This window comes from Cygnus olor, chromosome 10, assembly GCF_009769625.2.
Source record: "Cygnus olor isolate bCygOlo1 chromosome 10, bCygOlo1.pri.v2, whole genome shotgun sequence".
In the NCBI taxonomy this organism is placed as follows: Eukaryota; Metazoa; Chordata; class Aves; order Anseriformes; family Anatidae; genus Cygnus; species Cygnus olor.
In genome coordinates this window covers 11,728,601-11,745,368 of record NC_049178.1, presented here as the reverse complement: position 1 = coordinate 11,745,368, position 16,768 = coordinate 11,728,601, and the positions used below count along the sequence as shown (strand labels likewise).

At 42.2% G+C, this 16,768-nt stretch overlaps 1 protein-coding gene across 2 annotated transcripts in view; it reads left to right on the top strand.

Moving 5' to 3' along the window:
* The window catches only part of SLC41A3 (solute carrier family 41 member 3), a 120,741-nt gene that overhangs the window by 42,222 nt on the left and 61,751 nt on the right, over positions 1–16,768 (top strand). The window contains exon 1 of one of the 2 annotated variants that reach the window (XM_040569159.1): positions 13,536–13,550. The exons of the other annotated variant lie outside the window; for it this stretch is intronic. The gene's annotated coding sequence lies outside the window, so the exon portion shown is untranslated. Of the gene's footprint in view, positions 1–13,535; positions 13,551–16,768 lie in introns of those variants that run through there. 2 annotated transcript variants of the gene reach the window in all.

The following is a 16,768-nucleotide window of genomic DNA, read 5'->3' as shown; positions in this document are numbered from 1 at the left end:
AGCAAACCAGCTTCTTTTGTACGTGCACAAAGTGACCAAATCAGATTCACACAAACAACTTTGCCACCTCAGCATAAAGTTGCTTTGTTAATGCTGTCTAGGTGAGTGGGTTCTGTGTGCTTTTTATTACCAAATATAGCAGAAAGCTTGCGTTTTCTGTAGTCAGTGCAGCAGGTGTGTAACTGAAGGCGCTGCCTGCAGGGACTGGTCAAATGCCTACTCCCAGCACTGTTCAGTGGCAGCTGGAAAGGAAAAAGGAAGTCTTCTGAGGTGTGGCAGACAAATGTGACATTTCAAATTAGGAAGCCCAAAAAGCTGAGCCTGGGAGTGCTGGAGATGAGGGAGATTTCCCTTTCATTCTGTGTCAGAGGCCTGTCATTTGGGAGACTGAAGCCAGAGGTTAGGATGTGGAGCTGAGTTTGTGTAATTAAACTTTGTTTTAAAAAAAATAAATATATATATATAGAGAGAGAGATTTGGGGCCTTCATAGGTACTGATCTCCAGGAAACACCATAGTTACCTGCTGACTGGGAGCTGGCACAATCCGAAGAACTCCAAATTTCACTCAAACCGGAAAACTGTTGTACTATGAGGGGCATAGCAGAACACTGAGGCAGTCATGCCATATCTGCTTTACTCTTCTACGAACACTTTGCATTACAAAGTTTGATTTATGTTCTATGCAGAAATCCTCATTTGAATCCTAATCTAGCATCTATCCATGCAGCACTTGCTTGTTTGTAGATCTTTCTAGGAAGGATCAGTCTCATTTGGCCTCCAACAATCTGTCTTTGTTTGCAAAGTACTCCAGTCATCTGGATTTCAGCTGTTGCTCTTTTTTTTTTCTTCGAATTATTGGAGACATAGCTATCTCCAGAAAAGCAGAACTCATTGGCTGTACAGAGAGCCCATTGTGCTGTCCAATCAAAGAGAAACTGCCACCATGTAAAATAAAACGTGGCCTGGGGCAAGCCTGAATCTGGCGTATGCTGGTGCTTGCAAACTTGCTCTTGAACTTGAGGCGATGCAGCCCGTCCATCAGTTAATGGTGACCTAGGGTCAGCTTCATAACACGTTTTGAAGTAAGATAATAGGTACTTGAAGGATGGGGTGATAACATTTGTGACAAGGTACAGGCATTCCTTTATTGACTTTATTTTTGGGTGGGGGAAGTCCCTCTGTGTGCTGATAGAGTTCTAAAGAAATTAGTTAAAAAGGTAAAGCAATACATCTGATAAGGAACATCATTGCTTGTCTGCAGTAACTCGGTTATATAACTGGGAGAAAGAAGCTTCTGAGCTTTAGTCCTGGTAAAACTGGTTTGCCTAAATTGAAAAGTGAGAAATGAAGGGCAGCACTAAGCTGTTCTCTAACAGCGGAGCTGACAGACTGATACATCTGCTGACAAAACCACCAGCAAAACCGTGCGCACACACAGCCCTCATAGTGGAGGTGGTGTTCATGCACGCAAAGGCAAAATTGTAAGAGATGAAAGAATACAACCTGTTATTTATTTTTTTAATGTTCGGTATTTCACTCGTTGAGTGAAACGTTCTGTACCATTAGAAGAAAGGATGAATGCCTCTTACGAAGGAAAAGTCAGGTTTTGAGACAACTTATTCTTCCAGAGTGTCAAAGGGTCAAAGACCTTATGGTTAGCACATCTGTGGGCCCATAGGCAGATGTTTTCAAGAATAGTCGACCCAGCAGCCCCAAGGGCTCTTTCTGGTAGTGAGATGCAGAAAGTTTGGTATGTTGGTCACTTGGAGGTGGGGGGGGGAGAGTTAAAATAGGTCTGAGGCCCTGTTTGATTTTCCTTCAAAATGACTTCTGAAAAACAAGTGTTGTAACTGAAGGAAAATTAAAAAAAAAAAAAAAAAAAGAGAGCAAGACTTGAGTTTAGTCTTGGTTCATGGAAAAAAAATCTCTTCTCCTGTGCAGTGGTAAAATTTGGCGGATATGGAAGGTGCAAAATGGAGCTGTATAGGATCTCATAGTAGTTTCATCATGGAGCTCTGGGTTGCATATCTTCTGGTGTGCTGCTCTTTTCATGTGGAATAGGCTCATTTTTTGGGGGCCCCCTCAATTAGTGGCATTCAGAACTATGTCTGCAAAAATGCTACAGCCAACAGAATATATCTGTTCAGGCTCTTTTCCTGGAATGTCCCTAAACAAAAGCTAATTCCCTGGAGGGAAATGCTTTAGTGTCCTTTTGCTCGGAAGTCATCAGATTTCAGTCCGTTCTGAAACCCCATAATTGTAATAAAATGATTCTTTCCAGAAGATACTTGGGTTGTTTTCCACTCCGCTCAATGAGATCCATATTCCATGGAACTAACTGGAAGTGAACAGTTTGAAGATAAATGAATGTCATGTCATGAATGTGTTTTTACTTTGTCACGGGGAGACACTGGCCAATTAAATTCTGAAACAAGAGATTTTTTTTGCCACGCACAAAAAAATAATATGTTTTTTCTATGAAAAATAGCATTTTTTACCCCTGCTTTGGTTATTCCTACAGCAGCCTGAGGAATGAAAGGAAGTTATGGGTAGAACTTCAGTGTTATTTCCAGCAGAGACTTTTGAGAGTCCAAATTTCCCTCAGTTTTTCACAATTTAGCAACAGTTTGGATTCATTTAATAAGATGCTGGAGAAGCAGCTGGGCTTTAATGGCGTGCAAAGAAGTGAGAATAGTTCTTCAAATGAGATGGCAGTGTGGGTGTGTACGTGTGTGAACGCCTGGCTTCTAATCTGTGCGTCTCTGGAACTGGGATGGGGATTCAGGGCTGTTAGTTATAATACTCCTTGATAGTGTACTTAGGGGTCACTTCACAAGATGCTGTCCCTGTCATCTGAAAGAGAAAATGGAGAGCAGAGGTAGTACCTCTCTGGAGCCAGACAAATACCACTGTAAAATCTGGTTTGAGTCATAGGCTTCCTGTGGGCACTGAGAGGCAGCGAGCCTGGATGGAGAGTGTTGAAAGAGAGGGCTTTGTGTGAGAGTGCTGATACGTGGGAAACATTAGATTAAAGGGGAACGAGAAAACAAAACTGAGAAATCTGCCGACTGAACAAGGAAGAGAGAGTCCCCAAGGCAAGCTGTGGGCTTGCTCTGTGTTTGTCTTGAGCTGCGATGGGCGTCCGTGTAACTTGCTGAGACAAGTTGCCAGACTGGGGGGGAAATACAACTGCACTGGGAGCTGGACAGAGACTGGAAAACTGCATCTGATGACAAAGAGAGATGTGCTAATCGGTGGGAAGGGGCTCGGGGATGAGCTGTGGCTCCTAAGGCTCCTCTTGCTCATACCTGGCTTGACAGTTTAGTTTTTGCTCCAAGTGCTGCTCATGGCATTGAGAAGAAGAATGGAGAGGATGAGGAGACCTTGACCTGCCTTTCTGAACTCCAGGCGATGTTCAAGGACTTTCTGGATTCAAGGTCTGGAACCAATATTTAAGTTTAGCTCCAAGTGACCTACCCACCATACCTTTTTCCTGCACCCACAGTGGATTGCTGAGATGTGATTAATGCAAACACCTGTGTGGTAGCCAGAGTTTCTGAGGCCTCAATACGGAGGTGCAAGGATATAAACTGAAGTAAATTTAAAACAGTAAGATTAAATTCCCTGTTCTTCTTTCCTTATATACTAGAACTTTTGTATATTTGGCTTTCCTATTCCCCTTTGTCCTCACAGATCCAGACTTTGTAAGGCACCCTCAGGATGAGGACAACTCCCTATCCTGGGTTCAGTTCAGCCCACAATAAAAGTCCCAAAAGAGGTGGCTTTTTGTTCTGTTTCTTCTAACCTGACTCAGTCACGAATACTCAGAGTGACCACTTAATCAGAGGCTCCTTTGCGGTTTCAAAGGCTTCTCTTCCAGATTTAGCCTGTTTCCAAATAGTTTCCTACTCTTCTGTTCCTGGTACCGGATCATCTGCCAGCTTTGTCAGCCAGGATGAAATGTGGACAGTGGACTGAAGGTATTTTCATCCAAAACTTTCAAATAATTACAAAGTAATAAGTAGACAATTTTCTTCACCCTTGGAGAGTTAAGTTTTTACAGTTGTTGGCCAGGCTTTTTCATGCAACAAATTCAGAAAAGAAAAACAAGTTTTCTCATAATGAGGAAGGAGAGTATCTCTCTAGTTTTTGATGGATAACCGGTCTTGAATAAGAACTGTCTGACAGGCGTTCAGTTACAGCAGTTGTGTACAAGCAACACAATGTTCACTTTGTAACTCTACAAATCAGGACCCCGAAGAAACTCCTAACAGCTGCCCAGATTTCATTCGGCAGCAAAATTAGAAGATGAGGAAGTAATTTAATGGTAAATCCCTTTCTTAGCAGCTTGAGGGCTCCCTTTTGAATTGGATCCTGGAAATAGTTATTCTGGCCCTGGTAATGCTTAAAGATAGACTAAAATATAAGGAAATAAAAAGACAGGATTGAATTGAACTTAAATCTTAGATCCAAGCTCCCTGAATTTCAGGATTGCTTGGATTTGGACCTAAACTGTCTCGAATCCATTGCTGATGAGGAAACAAAAAAAATGGTCTTAACAACCAGCCAGTTACTCATGATAGAGAACAGCCCCTGTTTGTTAAACATCTGAGTTCCCAGTGCACTGAGAAGCCATTGTTACTTTACCTGAATTTATCCAATTTATTCAAATATAGTTTACATTACTGTGCACTGACTATTACCAGTGACTATTACCAGTGGTTCCCTATATACCTTAATAATTGCTTTTTTTTAAATATATAACTTTTATTGACTCATGGTCTGAAAGTGTTAAACCCATGAAGGATGTGGAGAAGGCTCTGCTGGGGTCCACCAGAGAGGTGTTTGCTGCTCTGGCTGGCAAAGCTATATCTGCATGCTTCACGGGTAAAAGTTACTGATTTCAGAAATGTCTGTTCACTTTCTCATCCTTAGTTTTCTTGCCTTGCCCTGAAGATCTACTCCAGTAAAATGGAACATCTTAGGGCTTACAAGTGTGAGGAGGTCAGAAAGGCATGTGTAAGACACTGCAGAGAAATAGGCTGGGAAGGAGAGGTAAGAATTTCCTTGCCATTCTGTGGGGAGTTGGACTTCAGAAGGAGGTGGTTAGAGGAGGTTTGGGCCCAGAAGTGCACTCAAAGTTAGAATCATTGTGTGAGTGATGTCCTGGAAACACAGAATTTTGAAGCTTGGGACCTCAAGGCTGTAATACTTCAAAAACTGTGTACCACTGGGCCAGTCATCTGCTTGCATCTGGAACTCAATTGACAGGGGTGGTGTTTGCTTTCCAGGTATGAGGCTCAGGGTATAGATCAGTGTTGGGCCAAAGAGGAGGACGAGGATATACACCCAAAATATAGCAGCTGCATCTCTTCTATTCTTAAATATATCCTAATTTTAAGAAGAAAAATGGCTGTGCTGAGGATGTGTTGATGGGGCTTACACCAGTGGGACATGCAGTTTATGTGAAAAGTGAGTCTGTTAGATGTAATGGATGATCTAGGGAGTGCAACGAATTGAAGGGGATGAATTCTGGCAACACAAAAAGTTTGCATCGGAGTTTTTTGCTTTCCTTGTGTTTTCAAACTTGTTCTCCATTTCTATTCACAAGACTGTTTAAATATGACATAAGAAAATTTCCACTTGTCACAGCTAATACCCATGTGTGGAATGGGCGCTGAGGACTGGGCCCAGACCTACTGGTAGATAATTAGGCACTTATAAGAAAGTGACTTTTTACCAACATTGGCAACTTCATTTTTATAATTGCCAGTTCGAGCTGCTGACACAGCAGAGCCTGGGAAACAATAAAACCATGTCTCCTCTTAGCAGGAAGGAGTGGTCCTGTTTTTATAGTGTATCTTAAATGGCCACTTTCAATTTCCTATGTGACTTAGGGGTGAGACCATAGTATGAATAATTGAGAGTTTGGGGGAAAAAAAAAAAAACAAGCTAGGAGGAGGAGGTGTCAGAGGTAGACAGGTGATGCATGAAAAGACTTAAATCCTGAAATTAAGCACAGGTACATTTAAATGAGAAATTTGGAAAAGCATATTGATTCTGTGATCAATTAAAAAATAGAGTTGTTTGCTAAGGAGATCACTGGGGGTTCGTCAGAGAAGTGTTCAAGTAGAAAAGATGAAACATTAAAATTTGCTTGAGGTAGCAAGATAACGAAGGGCATTAGGAGGAAGACCATTTCTCTGTTCACCTGCGTCCTCCTGGTCTGCCCTATAGGTGAAGAGAGATGTATTGCAAGTGCAGCATATATGAAATACATAAAAGGGAATACAATGCAAAGCATCTACAAGCTACCTGGAGAATTACCTGCCACCTCAGCCCATTTAGGGCTCATTCAAAGAAAGGACTAGAATTCATTTGTAGCTGTTGTCAATGCTTATGGAAGAGGATGCATGTACTACTCAGTGGGAGTGTGTGCTATTAGTGTCGGTATCCATGTCCATACAGAAGTTGACATGTTCTTGATGTTCATGATCTAATCTTGAGGAGGCATCTACCATCTCCAAGGACTCAAAGGCTTGCCCTTCTTTAAATGTGCTAACTAAACAAATAAGCCCATTTAGGTCTATCCTGGACTTACTTCAAATTTTGGGCCAGATTCTCTGCTAATGTAAATTGGCAGTATTCAACAACATCAGGATAACAGCAGCTGCAGATTTGACAGATCTCCCCAGTGACTGCTTGGGGTTGAATTCTGAGGCTGACAGATTGAGTGGTGACTCTTGTGCTCTTGGGCCGTTCTGTGAAGAGGTATTTTAAATTCTCCAATTCGTCATCTTCCCTAGATGAAAAAGTAAAGGCTGACTTTCAGCCAGGAGGTTGAATCTATGGCGCTTGTAAGCCAAAGGAAGAAAAAGAAAATGGGGGTGGAGAGAACAATCAAAACAGAGACCTGGTTAACGCAGAGAAAGCACACAAATTTTCAGTCTTCACTGTTATAAAATGTGTTTGCACAATGAACTTTTTTCACCAGTGTGCTCAAGAACACACAGCTGTTCACATCAACAAGATGTTAAAATCTGAAGGGCTGCTCCTGACAGGTACCGTATGCAGATGTAGGTGTATAGTGGAAAGCAGAGAAGAATCAGTCCTTTTCAGTTAAAATATTTTTTGCCCCAGATCATAGGAGTTGCCAGCGGGAGACTTGGTGCCAAATTCAGTAAGCCTCGCTAAGAATGTGATGACTGTACTCTTCAACCACTTACACTCCTGTAAATCAGCAACATCTGATTAAAGGACAATGAAGTTACTTCAGTATTAGCTCAGCTGAAATAAAAGGGTTAGAATATTATTTCAGTTTTCATGGGTATCATTTCTGCAAAGAAAATTCTGAAATAGATGATGCAAAAGAGGAAGACACTGTTATGGGCAAGGAAAGATGGTTGCAGTTTCTTTATTAATAACATCTTTTCTATTGTGAATGTGTTTTTAATTAATTAGCCTCAGTTAATCTTCAAGTACATTTTTATTATTAGAATGCATTTCAAAATTGTCCTGAATGCAATTTTGTTTGTATGTTTGGTTTGAGTCAGCAGTTTACAGTTTGTACAGAAGTAACATTTGCAATACCAAGTCCTAGAGGAATTTTTCAAGACAACAAGGTTATTTCATATGAGCAGTTAAAAAAATCAAAAAAATTACAAACATCTGTATTTTCTCAAGGGAGACATAGATTATTGCTTACAATGGTATGGGCTGGAATGTGCCTCTTTCAGCTGGATGAATCCATGTGCCCTTGCCAAGAAAGTTTTACATTTCCCTTTTTCCTCGGCTGCTGTATCCAGCCTTGGCACTCTATGTACTTATTATATTATTTCTTGGAGTTGCTGGTTCCAGCTTTGGCATTTACTGCATTTCTGTATTTGTCTCCCTATCCCTGTCTGACATCATTCAAGTGAGATCAGGGTGGGAAAAGAAACCACAATTTGGAGCATGTAGTCAGGTATAATAATAGGAATAAGAGCTTATATAGTGAGAAAAATGATAGACAGTTGGCCAGTTCTGAGCCAGATTGTTCTCCGGGAGTTTTGCCGTTGTTTTCAATGAGATCAGAGTTGGGCATTTGGCTGCGGTGAGAACTGGACCTGGGCCATGTGTTTTTTCACCCAGACCATCCCAAAACTCAGGAGTGTTTAAATCTGGCTTCCCCTTGGTGAGACCATGCAGTGCTTGGATGTACATGTGTGTGAGTTGATTATGAATGTGCCATGTAGGCAGAGCCCTGGGGTTATGTTCCCAAGCAGAACTTGCAAGAGGGATTGAGATTGTCTTTGTGCCATCTCCTTGCATCCTCTTTTTTTTCTTTTTTTTTTTTTTTAAAGACATGCCTGTCCCATGTAATGGCCAGAGTCAGTCTGGCTCACTGTGGTGTCTTTGCAAAGCTGTAAATGCCCAACTGTTATGTTTAAAAAAAAAAAAAAAAGAAAAAAAAAAGTTGGTACTTTATATATTTTCAGGAAGACAATTCTCTATTTGTGCTGATTTCTTGAAGCCTTCTGATGCATAGCTTGAGTTCAAAGAAAAGAGTCGAGACACAAGGCTATCCTGTTAGTCACTGCGGATTCAGAACAGTGTTCCTTAATGCAATAGTTATGCTTGGTCTTGGCCCTCTATAATCTCAATTTGATTTATTTAAACCACTGTGAAAAAATCTGGGAGGTTGGCAAGCTGAATTTCTTAATTCCCTGATTCATTTTCTTTATTTCTTTAATAAAGAAAATGAAAAGAAAACAAGCCTGAGAATTGATGTATGGCGTATACCACAGCCTCTTTGGATGGGTAACACGAATCTGTCACACGTGCCTCAGTTATAAATCACTCTACGCCATAGGGACATTAAGACTCTTAGTACAAATGTACGTGTTGGGAAATTGTTCTGCAAATGCTACATGTACGTGTTCAGTAGCTAATTTGCAATTCTGAAAAACTTGGCTTGTTTACATCTTCTCTAAAGTAACCCAGGGTGCCTGGTCCATGTTAGGAAATGGGCTGCTTTGCCAAATGAAGTTTGGGGGCGGTGGAAGAAAAAGAAAAAATGGAAAAAAGTAGTTAGGTAGTATTGTAGCACAAAATGTCCCAATCTGGTAACCTTTTTTTAATTTAATTTAATTTTGAATTTATTTTTAGCACTAATCATTTCAGAGAGATGTTTTTGTCTTTGAGGGTGGAGTGGGGAGTTCTCTACATGGATGGAGAGGCCATGTCCTGGCACTGCTTCGGTCCTTGGTTCAGGCCATGGGGAGAACATCATCTATTGGGCGTACAGCGTAGCTTCCTCTGCTCAGTCTCTAGAGGCAGACTGTTACAGGCCCAGCTCAAAGAAACTGGACTTCCAAATTGATTTATAGTGGCTAGTGATTTAAGCTCTAAAGATCTTGTTTTGATCCCTGCTATGTTTGTCAAAGTGAGTGTTTTACCAGTCTTTCCACCTAGGATTTATGTAGCAATGTCTGTCTCTGCACAGTTTGAATCTGCCTCCGGTCTGAAGCCCTGAATACTAAGCTTCATTTTTCTGTGATTTTTTTTTCCCACAAAATTAGAATTAAGTCAGATTTTCTTTGGGGGGGGAAGGGGGGGAGAAAATTTGTGAAGGTTTCCTTGCCCTGAGGGGCAAGAAACTAGTAGCCTTACCATCCCTGTGGACTAGCCAAAAGCCTGATTTCTTATTTTTGAAGGAACTGACAGAGCCAAAGGCCATCTCTCAGGGCAGACTTTCTGAGATATGAATTAATATTTGATTATCTGTTTTTAGTGTGGACATGGTTGAACATGCCATCTGGAAAGAAGAAGAGCATATATAATTATAAGGCAATATGTCTAGAAAAGGAATCCAAATTTGAGGATGCAATGAATGAATTAGTGGTTAATTCAAGTGCTTCTGAAGTATTTGGATGATACGATAGACTATTTTAAAAATGCTTTTGTCAAGTCATTGCTCTCTAGTTCTTTACCTGGAAACACAATACCAGCCAATAATAACAGTATGTTGCTTATACGGTACCTTTATGCTCAGCTAATGTGTCTGTAGGTTGATGGGTTCAACAAAACCCAAATCACAGTGAATTCAGAGGGCGTAAATAAATCTGTTGAGTTTAACCTCATGTGTGATTGCAGATGGGAAGGAAGCCAAGTTGCCATGTGAGTCCCGAAGACGTTTCATGGTTTTTAAATGCAACTCAAGCCATCTTTTCTGGTTTGTGGCTAAGCGAGGACTTCGTTGGTGGACCAGAGGTTTTAGATGTTGATGAGTTCAGCCAGCAAACAGTGCTTTACATGAGAAGGGCCCTGTTGTGTGGTCACAGATTTTCAAAAGTGGATCAGAGTTTTACTTGGCATAGCTTGAAGTTCGGGCCTGGCACGTCGGTAGGCTACACCAGTATGTAGTGGTTGCACTCCATAGCTGCACAGTGCGCAACAGGTTCTTGGAGGACAGGGTGCCGAGGCTGTTCTCCCCACCATACTGCTTGCTTTGGCCCAGGGACTCTGGACATTATGTACAGTATGATAAATTGCCTGTCTATTTGTGAAAGCTGCAGTTTCTTACAGAATTGAATAGCTTTCGAAGGAGGTGATAGGAAGACTTCTTATATTAAGCCTGGATGTTGTTGCCAGTCACAACACAGTAGGAGGAAGAAAAACTCTGAGGAAGAATTTTCCACAGGGAAAATGGGAGATATTAAGGGAAAAAAAATCTTTGGAAACACATTAGATTTCAGTGAGGCTTAAGCACTTCATCCAGTGATTTTTAAGCAATTTAGACACCAAAGACTTTGGAATAATCTTTAGCATGCTTTAACCTTGTGTGGTACACGTAGGTTGTAGAGTCTCCATAAGAAAATATTGTGTAGAATTGAATTAATTCCCTTTTTAGATGTGTAGTCATGAAGATTTAGTCTGATAATGGAAGCTTAATAGTATCCAAGCATGAATAATATGCAATTATACTTCTGCTGGATTATTTGTATCAAGGGACGATTTTAAGATTACAGTTCAGTGCCTATCATTATAAACAGTGAGCATGAGCTGTTGTTGTAATAATAAAATGATGATAGAGATTGTGGTTTCAGCAGAAAAGTGCTGAATTGTGGCAGGCAGTGTGGTTTCTGAAAGACAGACATGTCATAGGAGACCGGTGTCCCTTGTGTGAGCAAGCACACTTTCTCTCAATCTACTCAAATGCCTACATGTTAAAGAAAAAGAAAAGGCAGTTTGATTCCTGCCTGTGACCGTAAGGAACCAAATACAGATGACATTGAAATTAGTTTTTTTTCAGAATACCTATGATGCCCCCATGGGGGCCTATGCAAGGAGTCTGCCTTTAAACCAATGTAAAATGTTGAAGATGAGGGAGAATGGTGCTGATTTTGAGCAAAGCAGGAAGGGAACTAGCACGGGGGTCGTTGGATCAAGCTTTCTGCATGTCCTTGCCCACAGAGGCTGACCCCAGCTCTCTCCATATAGTCCCTGTTTGTGCCTATCCTAGCACCCGTAGTGACTTCAAATTGCTGATCATGCTGTTCACACCCAGTAAAACCCAGCTAAGCTCCGCTCCACGCCCCCTAGCGCTGCAGGATCTGGCCTCTCATCCTTCGTGCTCCCCACACCACCTCGCCCTGCTTACGCAAGCAGGCCAGCGAGCCAAGAGAAACCTCTGAACTCGCTGGCTGTGACAGCAGGCGGTGGCAGCCAGGTTTCTGCTGTCATCTCTCGGAGGCATCGGGCAGGCGGCAGAAGGCGCCAGGGTTCGGGCTCCCAGGGCCTGCCCTCTCCCCAAAGCCTCCTGTCGGGGGAGGCCGTGTTGGCACTGTAGGATTTGCCGCTTGGGGACCATGGTGGTGGGGATCAGGGTATATGCGTGTGTAATGCCCGTTCACAAGCTCGGGACTGGTCTGTCTCTCTTCTGAGCTGGTTATATCCCCAGGTTTTCTGTCATGCTGCAAGTCGCAATTAACAAATGCTTGTTTATACAGTGCTTGCTCTAGGCCCTTATTTGCCTAGCAAAGCGTAATGTGCAACATCTAAACAAAGAGAGCAATGTGGGCTAATTAATTCCTGATTTGGGGAATCAAAAGATAAATTCCTAAGTAAACTAAGTTTTCCTAAAACTGCATAACTCTTCCCACCTACTTTCTCTCCTCGTGCACTCCTCCCTGTGTACAATAAATAAAGCAGCCACCCGTGAAACACGCAGCTCAATTGAAAACATAATGTGCTCAATTGGGGTTTGGAGGAGCACCAAGGAATGATCTTCAGACCATACTGAGAAGCTTTCTGGACTCTATGGGAGCACTGCAGTGCCGCAGGCCACCGTGACCAGCATCCGCTGGGAGATGGTGCCTTGCTTGTCCTGTTGGCCAAGTGGGGGCCATTTGGGGTAGGGTTGCCTTCAGAGGTGAACTGGAGCCCTAAGACTCAGGTGTGCTGATCTCTGGTCTTCTGAGTGGAGAGGCTCCTTCAGCGGACAGTGCCAAGTATATAAATTGCTGTCTTCTGACTTTCCTTTCAGAGGGGTGAATGGATAGCTGTTGCCCTTAGCTGCCTTGGTGAGTACCTTCCCTCCATCACGGTCAGTTAAATAAAGCGTGCTACGCTGTAGTAGGAACCCAGGACAGGGGGTATGGTTGTTTCTGGCATGCACTATGTGTAGCATGTCTATAGCTGTCTGTGTCCATGCTCTGTAAGGAGATACCTGTAACACTAACCTCTGCTTGCAGCAACAGCCGACTCTGAGGCTTTTTGGGGAAGGATTTTGTCTGCCTGATGTTAGCCAGGGAATAGAGAGGTGGCTGGTAGCACCATGCGAGATATCTTTGGTGTGGAGTTGGGTGCACACCCTATCCCTCTGATGTACCCCCCAGTTCCCCTTAACTCTGTGCTTGAATATGGATTTGCATCCCCAAAGTATTTCTCCAGCTCTGAGAGGCTTACTGGGTGATCGTTGCTGGTGACTATGAGCTGACTGGGGACAGCTGTGCCTCCTGAGCCCTTTCCATTTGGTTTCTGTTGGGGTAAATCCTGAGGGCCTTTCTTCCAGTTTCAGTCAGACCCGTAATTGGAATTTCTCTTTCCAAGATGTGCTAATATCAATGTCACTGGAGGGTGTTCATTAGCTGAACACAAGATATTTACTGGGGCTGGTCCAGGGGTGGCTGGGAGGTTTTATGTGGGGGCTTAGAGAAGATAGTTGGGTTTTTAAAACTTGGGTTCAGTGGGAATATCACCTGTCAGCATCTGGCACGGTAAATTGCTGGGTCAGTTTGTTGACAAATGTTAATGAAAACTAGGAGTGGGACCAGAAGTGCCCCTGATCTACACCACTCAAAGCTGTATTTTTGTTTTCTTTTAGCATCAAGGGATAAACAGGCACAGCTAAAAAGCCATTCTGGAAAAAAATTTTGAAGTTTAAACACTTTCTTCCTACTCATGGGAGCTGAAAATTCAAGCTTACTGTAAACAACCTTGGAAAACATTTTACATTTCCAGAGTTTTGAGTCCAAACATTTCCATGAAGCAGTGACACAGTTCGAGGGTAACAACACACTTTGTTTCTTTTCTTTAGCATAATTTTTTTCTGAGAGTTGTACAAGTGTGTTTTTTTTTTTTTTTTTTAAATACTACTCTTGCTTTCTGGGACAAACATCTCCCTTCTCAGAGTAGATTTTGGTCAGAGGTGCGGAAAGGGAAATGTGTACTTCCTTAAATAAATATCTATATGCGTTTTTAGTATTTCGGGTATTTTATTTTTCAAGCAGAAAGTTGATTTTTTTTTTTTTTTATAACCATTGGTTAGTACTATGGAAAATGCACAGAGCTGTTTTGGCTGGATGGAGCAAAGCAGTGGGTTAAATTTTAGCACATTTAGCAGCACAGAGATCTCTCTTCTGTGAAAGACAGGATTGTATTATGTAACAGCCCGGCTGCCAAATACTTCTGCTGGCAGCAGTCAGCCTTCTATGCACCATTGACATCAAAACCTAATGAGGTTTGATCCAGAGGAGGGATTTGAAAGGACGTCTTGTTTTTCTTCAATCTTCACAAACTGAACTTGTTTAAAAAGGGGGAGAAAAAAAAAAAAGATACAGAGTCTTGTTTGATAAATGAGGAAAAACGGTGGTTTTTTCTCCGAAGTTTTCGCCGTTTATTGGTTTAACAGCTATTGCTCAGAACAAGTCATTTCTATTTACGGTGTTTATCATATCAGCAACCTTGTGTGATGGATCGAGGGGGCTGGAGGTCAGGTCCTCCCATGTTTTCCCTCCACGGGCGGCTTTCTGACAGCTTACCTTAGTATCTCCTGTGCCTAATATTTATACAGCATGCACATTCAGTAAACACAGGACCAAGCAAGCATCCCACTTTGTATACCATGCACAGTAAGTAAAATGCTTCAGAGAGGTAAGCGGCGACAAGAAACACAGGGCTGTAACGAGGTGGTGTACAGGGACACCCAGCTCCATGAAGGCTGCCACAGTGCTAGAAGCAACATAACACAATACTGTGCTATATTATTGTATAATAAAGCAGATCTTGCTAATGCACCCAAAACTGTAAGGAATATTCTGCTGGATAATAGCAAAGATTTATCTAGCCTGGCGTCCTGGTTGACAGCAACTGGCAAGGAAGGCTGAAAGAAAGAGATCAGGAGCAGGGCATGTGTTGAGTGGTCCTGTCCCTGGAGCAATGCTGACCTGCAGGTTAACCATCTCCTGAGATGGAGATTTCATAGATTGTGACTCGTCTGAATATGTTTAATACCCATTTAAGCTCTTATCATGTGGTCGTAAGCCTTCAGTTTGTTGCGTGGAAACCTTTCCTCTGGCTTGTTTCAAACCCATGTGGAAAACCTTTTCCTCTGGTTTGTTTCAAATATGCTCTCTGCTTACTTGGACCTAGGTTACTTTCTCCACATCATCTTATATAGTGACAGAGGAACATGCCAGCTCATGTGAATGCGGTGCAACCCTGGATCAGACGTCTCCCTGTCACATGTGTAGTGCAGGCTAGCTGGTATTGCATAATACAGCAAGATTTTAGCTTGCCTGGTCATCGTTATGTTTTAGGGGGGTTATCATGACAGAGCTGTGGTTAAGAATTTGAAGCAAGAATGAGGTGAGTTTACAGACATTTGTTAGGAGCAGCTTCCCATGATGTGTAGTGTACTTTGTTGCATGTGTAAAAAGGGAATGCGAAGCTTCTCATATGAAATAAATAGCAGAGTTGCCAACACTAGCAAAAATGAAGGCAGATATGAATGTATGCTTAGCATATTGAATGTTTTACACAAATACAGTGCTTGCCTCAGAAATGTATGAAAGATCATATCAACTTTGCCTTGCCCAGGAATTCACTATCCTTTGGTTCACTTACCAGCAGGGAAAGTATTGTAACCAGCAGTTTAATATCCCAAAAAATCCCTGAGCAAGTCAGTGGCAGAGCTGGGAGTACAGTTCAGGAACAATGTCTTTCACTTACATATTTAGTCTCCTGTCCGCATTTCTCTGGAGAAGTATTTCTGGTCACGGTGGTAGAGGTGTTAATGAAGTTGGCAGTTACTCTTGTATTTCTGCTTTCATCTTGAAAGTTTCAGGACTCTTGCCTGTTCAACAAGTCTTGTCAAAGCTGTTCAAGAAAAAAACTGCAGAGCCCAGGATTATCAGTACTTTTTTGTATTCGAGCTTCAGCTGCTGCCAAAGGTCTCTGGTGATGGTAGCATGTGTGTAAGGAACAGAAATGCACTGATTAAGTCCAATAAACTTGAGCGTCTGTGCGTGTTACCAAGTGTATGGGAGGGGAATGTGGATGATGAACAGCATTGCTGCGTGATGGGACTGCACTTTGCATGCAGGTCTCAGCATCCGCTTCTCTCCCCTAGAACAGCTCCCAGTGTGCCAGGGTCCTGAGCAGCTACAGAAAGCTGACTGCTTGTGAGGTAACATGTTAAAGGAATGAGATTTGTTTTTCCTCTCTTCTTTTCTCCCCCTACATTTTCCTTCCAAAGTCCCGGTGTGTTTCATGTCAGTATTGTGCCAACTAAAACATTACTGCTTTTAAAAATGGTATATGGTAAAAGTAGTCTGGTGTCACAAGATTGGAGATCTTTTCCCTAGGAAGGAGTCACTAAACCAAAAGCTTTTTGGTCTAGTGCTATAATGTACATAGACACTGGGCCATGCACTCAGAAAGATCCAAATAAGACCCTCAAGCCCTGACCCGAGTTAGATTTCTTGAAGTGCACAGATCTGAGTGCCTTTCAGAGAGCTGCAAGAAGAATAGGTAAAGTAGTGAAACAGTCTTCAGAAAGCAGCTCAGAAAAGGGGCTGCCCATAGAGCAGTTGAGTGATGGGGCCAAGAAACTGCTGAGTCCCTTGGAAAAGGCAGTGTGTGCAATCACGTCCATTTTGTTATCATATCAGTATCTATTTTGTTACCTTGATTAAGTTAGGGATAAGCGAGGGTTAGCAGATTATGCTTGTATATCCTGGAAATTGTGGGTGTAATGAATATATCCTGACTTTAACAGCCACGGCATTTGTAGGAATGGGTTGCTTTAACAACAGATATTGGAAAACCAAGCGCACAAGATCAAGTCTTTGTTTTCTTTGTCCCTTGAGCAAGCTGGCTGGGGACACATTTTTTATAACCCTCCTCATTTACAGATTGCATTCACGACAGAAAATCTTGGGCTAGGAAAGCATTTGTGCCCGGTTCGAAGTTTGCTTGGTTTTATGTGTGGGTTTGTACAGTCTC